The sequence below is a fragment of the Nuphar pumila genome, chromosome 12 (assembly GCF_984573655.1).
Source record: "Nuphar pumila chromosome 12, dmNupPumi1.hap1.1, whole genome shotgun sequence".
In the NCBI taxonomy this organism is placed as follows: Eukaryota; Viridiplantae; Streptophyta; class Magnoliopsida; order Nymphaeales; family Nymphaeaceae; genus Nuphar; species Nuphar pumila.
The window spans coordinates 94,745,734-94,754,599 of NC_143260.1; the positions used below are offsets into that span (position 1 = coordinate 94,745,734).

General features: G+C 40.9%; 1 long non-coding RNA gene and 1 pseudogene across 1 annotated transcript; both read right to left on the minus strand.

The window, feature by feature from the left end:
* Positions 1-4,889: 4,889 nt before the first annotated feature.
* On the minus strand, positions 4,890-5,496 carry LOC149821216 (uncharacterized). Its single transcript, XR_016426450.1, has 3 exons — positions 5,410-5,496; positions 5,242-5,312; positions 4,890-5,137 (listed from the first exon to the last, which is right to left on the minus strand). It is a non-coding gene; the product is annotated as an uncharacterized LOC149821216 (long non-coding RNA).
* Positions 5,497-6,190: 694 nt separating this feature from the next.
* Positions 6,191-6,790, minus strand: LOC149821217 (pentatricopeptide repeat-containing protein At4g39530 pseudogene; annotated as a pseudogene).
* Between the last annotated feature and the right edge of the window lie 2,076 nt (positions 6,791-8,866).

Consider the following 8,866-nt stretch of genomic DNA (forward strand, 5'->3'; position numbering starts at 1 on the left):
CGCTCCCTGAGACCCAACGGCTGGTCCTAGCGAAACGGGCCTGTGCCCTGCTCTAACGAAATCTGGATTGGACCCTCTTGGGTCTGGCCCAACCAAAAGGGGCTCGCCTATTCCTGCTCGTGGGGGTGCGGTCACAGAGACTCCCTGCGCAGGGTCGGGACGTAAAGGGGACTCCCTCCCGGGTCGGGCTGACAAACCCGAGTCCGCAGCAGGGCCCAGCGTGACGCTAGGGCCCTGCCGACCCAACTCGATCTGCGGCGTGACCCCCGTACTACCCTGCCACAAGCCAGAGCCTGCAGGTAGACCCAGCGCAACGCTGAGGCCCTGCAGGCTTGGGTCGACCTGCAGCGCAGTCACAGGGACACGCGACCACAAGCCCAGACCTGCAGGTGGACCCAATGCACGGCTGGGGTCCTGCAGGTTTGGTCCGACCTGCGATACCAACGTAGGTGGTGCTCGTTGCCTGGGGTGAGGTACCACTACCAGGGGGTTGCTGCTCATCGGGGCTCCCTGGTGCTGCTGAAAAGTGCCCAGATCAGGGGTGGATGTTGGCGCCGGCAGGAAAGCAGCGACGCGACCTTGCTGGAGTTGCATCAGCTAATGGGGTTCTGCAACGTTGGGAATCAAGCTTGCGGCTGCACCATCAACGAGGTCTGCGCCCGGTATTGCGCACGGTTCTTTGTGCGATTTGAGGGTTGTCAAGCGATCATCAAACCCATCCATCCGCTTCAACAGGCCGACAATATCCCTACTCATGCGCATCATATTCTCCTGGATTTTCGTCAACACGTCCATTACGCGCAGCATGGGATCTTCACTGCCAGCCTCCTCACGCTCCTCGCCTCGTGCCGGATCGATCCCCGCTTCAAGAGTCATCTCGCTGATGAAGGTAGACGCTGGAGCTCTGATACCACTTTGATGCAGTCCACGTCGGAGGAGGAGTGAAAACAGAAGCCCACCGTGAATTGGTGTGGCCCAAACTTTTTATTATTCTCAACAAGTCTCAATAATCAAAGGAAAAACAACCAATAGTAAAGGAATGAAAGGGAACAGATTGCAGGTAACAAAGAATAAGCAAAAAGAACAAAAAGAAATGACGGCTGGAACTTTTAAAAACAATCTCCCCTACGCAACCCTAGGAGTGGGCCTTTTAAAGGCTATTTATTGGACCCGGGTCGCGGGTCCAGGCTTGGACCCGAACCGCGATCCGGGTCAACTTCCATCTGCTGCTGGCTCTGTGACGTGCGAACTCCACCACGCCTGGAGTAGGTGCGCAGGGATACCTCCCTGCGTCGCGGCTCCGTACCTGCAAGGGGGTCATACACGTGAAGCCGGTCATCTGCCCTTTGTGGCGGATCGGGTGGCACGATGGGCCCAATCGGGTCCTGCCCTGCATCAGCACATGTTAGATCCCCATGTCAGAAGTAGTGGATGAAATGTAATTATTACTTTCTCTAGTACCATCCACCAGCTTAATAAACTTGTATTTTGGGGGGCACCTATTTTCACGCCATAGTCTACCCATAAAACCGTTCACCTTGGTGTGGTCCCTTTTTTTGTTGTATTCAAACAGGATCATGCACCACAGTAGCAAAAAACTACTCTTTCTTGCTCTATTTTGCTTTAAATACTATATAGTACATGCAATGTTTATAAGAAGATATTTAACAAGATTTGACAAAATTAACACGATAATTCTATAATTAGTTCATCAATAAACAAAGGAAGATAACTCCATAAAAGTTATTACATGTCCATAAAAAAACAAACTATAAGACAGACAAATAAAAAAAAGAAACAAAACAGGAAGACAACTCAAGCAATTCCCTTATCATGAGCAATCTTATCTGCAATTGCTTCTCGAATATTACACATCTCCAATTCCTCCATTGAAGACATCCACTTGGACCTCCCCTGCACCCTGGTTGAGATCCTTATCCATGTCTGGTACGACCTCATTGTTCTTGTACTGGTTGAACCACATGTCTCTTGAATCGAACTTTCTAATGAAATTATGAATTGCCATAGTTGCAATGACAATCTGCACCTGCTCACAATATGGGAAAGAAGCCATTTGTCGTAGAATTGGGAAACGATTTTGTCACATCCCAAATATGTGTTCTATGACATTCTGCAAGGATGAATGGAGGTGATTATAAACCTCTTTTTTCATGCTTGGGGTCCATCTTCGATAGTCCTGGAGATGACTTTATATGGTGCTAAAAATTCGAGCTTGTTGGCATACCGAGAGTCAACAACATAATATTTTTCTACAAAATATAAGCAGTTATATATTATAATTGCATATAATAATATATGACAAATCATATATATTTGTATACTTATAAGGCAAAACTTCTTACCATGAGGGGGGCTTAGGAAATCTATATTTTTGAGTATTGACTGCATTATTCAGAACCTAAGAATCATTGACCATCCTTTCCCACCTAGCTTGCACAAATGTAAAGTTCATGTTAAAATCACATGCTGCAAGAACATTTTGGGTGCATATCCCTTTCCATCCTATATACGGAACCTGCTTAGACATTGGTATAATGACATGCACATGTATACCGTCCAGTGCTCTGACATAATTCTAAATTGTACGAAATATATACAAATAACCACAAGTGTTAGATCAAATCATGGTGAGACAATCACATATAAACTATAAAATAAGAACGAAAAATTACCTAAAAATATGGTATATATTTTATTGACCTAGAAACATAACTAGGTGTCTCCTCGAATGATGGTGGGACGATCATATTTCTAGCCAAAGTCATCATTGCATTCAACTAATTAGTAAAGTGCCTACTAATGGTTTCCCCTGAATGACTCAACATGTAATGCACCATTCTGTTCCTCTCATTGTGAGCTACAGTGATAAGAAATATAAACAATTGTTCCTCCACCCTGACTTCTCTGCTATCACGCAATAAGTCATTGTCGCTAACATAACTGCACAGTCTCTTGAAGACCTGCTTTTTCATGCAAATGGTATCATAAGCAAGTCTCCAGTGATCCCTGAGTATATGATGCATGTGATGGATACCACGATCGAATGAATTATGCATAAGTTCTTTTATCATATAATTCAAACAATATGATATCATTAAACCCATTGATGAAATTAACAACAAATCTTCTTAAAAGCTCTCATCATTTGATGTTTGCTCATATGAATCCACAATCACTTACTATAATTAATACCATAAGTCCACTCACATGAAATATAAATGCATACTGAAATAATATGATTATTAAATATCCACAAAGCATACAGAAGATAGATATCAATGCTCTTGTAATGACATAACTAAACATACACAAACAAAAGTATTAAAGCATCAAAGGATCAAAGTGTCAAAGTGCCAAAGTTATAATAAATATAAACCATAAAAGTATCAAAGTTATCATATGCCTATGAATCAATGTGTCAGTGATTATCATATTCATCCTTCAACTATAGAGCCTACTTTCGTCACTTTGAAGTGCCATGAATACTTCTGCTTTATGTGGATTACTAAGGACTCTAAAGCCAAATAAGTGAAGCACACTATTTCTCTCCAAACCATCCATCTTCTCCAAAAGCTCGATTGCTTGACCTATAAAGCTGAACTTTGTATTACTTCGTCTATCAATGATTGCATCATACATTTTGTCAAATTTGTTAATTATCTTATGTGCATTAGACTTCCTCCTACAACGTGTATTGTTCTTGGCATCATCTAAATTTGAATCCTCCACGAACTCCCTACAATGCCGTGTAGGTAGCACACTATTGGTAGGAGTAGCGGCATCAACAACATCCTCCACCTGAAGTTCATTTAATCCTATGCTTGTACTAGTGTTGCTTTGCATAATAGGAACCTCCACTCTTGGAGAAGGAACTTCAGATGGGGTCAAGATATCGTCACCCATACTAGTCGTCCCCCCAAAGAGAACATCACATTCATTAGGAAACTCAAGTCCACTCAACCTAAATTTATCACCATCTTTAAACTTTTACAAAACATAAAACATGTATAAATAACAAATTAGCTGAAAATTCAAAACTTTTTCATACAAAAAAAATCAAGTATACCTTTGCAAAACTCAACCCAAAATTCAGTCGATGTAGTGTATGTATGTCGGATGTTGTCCCAACCCAACCCAATTTTTTTAGAAAGGTACGTCCATGCTTTCCGATCATTTTTCATATTATCTCAATGGTTCTTTAACTGCTTGGACATGTAAACAAGGAGAGTTGATTCAACAAATTTTTTCTTCACGGTCACCCAAGCCGCCTTAGTCAAGTGTGTTCCTACACTACAAGAAAAACGCCAAGTAGCGACGGACGCTATCCGTCGCCAATTTCGTCGTTAACGTGTTTAGCGACAGATTAGCGATATCGTCTGTCGCATAATTCTTGTCGCTAATTTCAGATAAAATTTATCTGTCGCAAATCCATCGCTAATTAGCAACGGATTTGCGACGACTACTTTTCGTCGGAAATCTATCGCTAATTAGCGACGGATTTGCGACGGAGTATATCCGGATAAATTTTGTCGCTAACTTTTGGTCGGCAAGTTAGTGACGAAGTTGCGACGGAATATAATCAGTCGCAAAACATATCATCGCTGAAAATTAGCGACGGATAATATCCGTCGCTAATCCATCGCAAAATTTAAAAAAAAAAAAAAAAAAAAAAGAGCCCTGAGGCGTGCGCCTCATACGCCTTGAGGCGCGCCTCAAGTCAAGGCGTACACACTCATACGCCTTGAGGCGCGCCTCATGCCCCTTGTGCGCCACCGCAGCTTATTTTCTATGTTTTTGCTGAAGGAAAAGCAATAAAACCAACAACAAGATTTGAAAATCAAAAGCCAACTTCACAAGCACTGTGCTAATTTTGTCACCAATATAACTTCCACATAAAGAAATATATCATACATCAACAGTAAGTAATCTATGTTACAAAATACCATCATGATTATCAGCTTACATATAATACATTGCCAATAAGGTTAAGCACTAGCAAACTCAAATAATAAAAGCTCAACTGCATGTGATTTGTCTTTGCTTTGTGATTTTTTCCAAGTTCTCCAAAACTAGAGATGTAAGGTTTATGTCTTCGATTTGGATATCAGAATTGAGCCTGAAATGTTTATTAAAACTTGTTTTAAGTACTTTTCATCGTGCAAAACATAACAAAATATGTCTATTTTTTCGCTTCTGCAGAAAAGGAAAGTGCTTGCTAACCTGGGATCAAGTGCCAACTTCTGAATTTCTCTTATAGCCCAACTGGCAGCATACAATGCCATTTTCCCCACCTGAACAACAAGAGAAAAATATTACAGATGACCAAATAAAGTTCCAAAGTTAACAAAGTAGAAAGAAAATATAATACGAGTTGTCTGAGGATACAACCTCCAAAGCATGCTTCTTGGTTTCATGATCTTTTGGCAGACAACGGATTTCTTGTGACAGCTTAATAGACTCCAAGCTTTTAGGGGATAAAAACTCCAAGCCCAGTTGATTGCAAGACTGAATTTTGAATAAGGAGATTTAGATGTTCAGCATATGGTATGGCATCATAAAACTCCTCAAATGATAGCTCATAAACAAAGTATCTACAAGTTTCATCAAGTGGGTAGATGAAACATAAATAATTTCTTTATAAGGTCAAAAAATTCCCACCCACCCCCCTCCCTCCCTCCCTCCCTCTTTGGAAACAATTCAACTAGTTCATGACTGGTGTATGAAGGCAGTTGTTTTTTTCATCCTATTTTAATGAAACTAGCCACTGAAAACAATTCAATGATGAAAAAAAAAAGAACTACCTTTCTTTCAACAAAACCAACTAGTTGATCCTAACAAAAATAGCACTCTTAATAAAGTCAAAATTTTAGACCAAGAGATAAAAATTCAAATTTCAGAAGAAAGGAAGCAACGTTCCCTGTTTGTTTTGTTGGCACTCTCAATGTCCAATTCAAACAAAGAATACTAAAAGGCCATGCCAAACAAAAAAGGCACAATAACTAGTTTGAAGTTGTGAACCATGTAAGAGAGAAGCTAATTGACTAGCTGTTATAAAGCCGGCCACATAAGTAAACTCGTTGGGAATCATTCCTTCACGCTAAATTTCTATGAGGAGTTTGAGAGCCTCCTCTCCATTTGCATTTTGAGCATATCCAGAAACCATAGCATTTCACACCACAACATCTCTTTCCTGCATCTCTTCAAACACAGTTCGTGCATCATCTACACTGGAAGATTTGGAATACACATCAACAAGAGCACTTCCAGCAAAAATATCCAATGACATTCCTGCCTTGATGATGAGGACATGGATATGTTTGCTCAACCATACATCTGTGCATGATGCTGATGCTCCCAGCACACTGACAAACGTCAACAGGCTCGGGTTCAATGATGTCCACCTCATCTCGTTAAAAAGATCAACCACTGGTTCAAGCTCACCTCGTTGAGCATAACATTCAATCATTGCATTAAATGAAACCACATTGTGATCAACCATTGTATCAAATACTTTCCTCGCATATGCTACAGAATCGCATTTTGCGTACATGTCAATAAGACCATTCCTGACAAATTCATCATGGTCAACGTTAGCCCTGATAGTGTAGCAATGTATCTGTTTAGCATAGCCGAAAGCCTCAAGCGCACCACAAGAATTCAAAACAGATGTGCTAGTGTACCCATCTGGCCTCCAACCCTGTCCATTCATCAATGAAAACAGTTGTAGGGAATCCCAATGAAATGAATTCTGCATGTAACCAACGATCATTGTAGTCCATGAGACAACATTCTTAACAATCATATGATTGAATAACTTACGTGCAATACTCAATTGTGCACACTTTGAATACATATCAATAAGCACATTATTTACCAAAACATCTAAATCGCATTGTTTCCTTGTAATATAAGCGTGAATTTGTTTGCCATGATGAAGCAATGAAAGAAGCGAGCAAGCACTAATCACGCTAGAGAGGACATACCTATCAGGTTGAACATCAGTTTCCGTAATCTGGCAGAATAGTTTAATTAAAACCTCACTCTTTCTAACAAGTGAGTATCCAGAAATAATTGAAGTCCAACTAACTTCATTCTTCACCGGCAACTCATCAAAAACCAATCACGCTTCTTCAATGCAATAATTCTTTGAGTAAACATCAATCAGAGCTGTGCCCACAAAGACATCTGAATGGTAACCCGATTTCATTGCATAATCATGCAACTGGGCGGCCTCTTCCACTGCGCCTAACCTCGAACAAGCCCGCAAAAGACTGGCTAAACGAACTGGTTCGGCTTCTCGTGTGCTGCCTGGAACCGAGAGAAGAGTAACAATGCTTCTTCTCCACGACAAACCATGTTGAGCAAAACCAGAAATGGTCGAAGACCACGATATGAGATTCCGCTGAGGCATGTTGTCGAACAGTTGGCGTGCTTCTCTGAAGCAACCAGTGGGGGGTGTGACCGCCGGATTGCCAGCGATAGAAAATCAGGAAAGGGTTTTGAAAACCCCCTTTTCTGGTTCCCATGGCCGTCGGGTTGTGGTTCCGGCCGGTGGTTTCTCGTCGGGAAGACGAGAATGCCATGCATGATGGTGGCCTTGCCGGTGCCACTGGCTGCTCGGCGGCATCGTCGTTTTACCGACAGCTCTGGCGACAAACATTAAAAAAAAGAAGTAAAACGAGCCCCTTACCTGTCGCTCGGGTGTTGCCTAAGATGCATTGCCGGAGGTGCGTCGTCGGGGGGCAAGTGACCGTCGCCGACGGATCCGGGCATCGGTCGTCGTACGACAATGTGGGTCGACCTAGGGGAGGAGGGAGGGGAAGTGCCCTAAGCGTAACGAGAGAGAGCCAGAAGGAGGGAGAATTTAGTGCCCTAATTTGGTAGATTTAATCGAAAATTAGCAATGAATTTAGCGAGGGAAATATTATGTCGTAAATCCGTCGCTAATTTGCGATAGAATATTTTTCTCGCTAAATCCGTCGCTAGGTTGCTACAGTTTTTGCGACGAAAATTGTTTGTTGTCAATCTGTCGCTAATTAGCGACGGAATTTGTGTCGTCGCTAATTTCAAAAATATTTCAAAAATTGGCGACAAATAATATTCTCTCGCTAATTCCGTCGCTAATTAGCGATGAAAAAAATCCATCACCGTCACTAATCAGAGTTTTTCTTGTAGTGCTAGTCTATTGCCTTTATAAACCTCTTCTAGACTGATTTCAACGAATGCACTGTGTGTAATCATCCCAATACGTCTTTTTCATAAGCACTTGTTCTTAATTATTTTTGTTGTCCATATCCTTATATACAGATTCAATATTGACAACAAAGTTGCAGTAAATTACAATTTTACACAAACCAATGGAACCCCTAACTGCTCATCCCTTAATTTTACACACCCATGAAGCATCCAAAGCAAAAAACAACTGATCTAGAGACCATACAGGCATACCTAATTGACATTGAGCAGTAGAATTCAGCTCAAGTTGAAATTGATAATTCATTATTACTGATACTACAATGATGAAGTATATAAGCAAAGAAAATGTCAATTATGTATGCCCTGTGACACCATCAATTCTCTTATATCTAAAAAGGTGCATACAAGCACAGAAAATGCAAAACATTGAAAGAACTAAAATTCAGTCTCTTAATTAAAATAATATGATTATTTCACATGTGGCTGTTGGATTGAAATTGTCAATGAGGAGATGAGTAAAACAACTATTAAAGAATCCCCACATAACAACCTATGAATTTGTAATAGTATAAACTGATGAACAACTAATTTTTAGATCAATTTCAGTATCATGCACTGTTCTAAAAAAATATTCTACACGACACACACT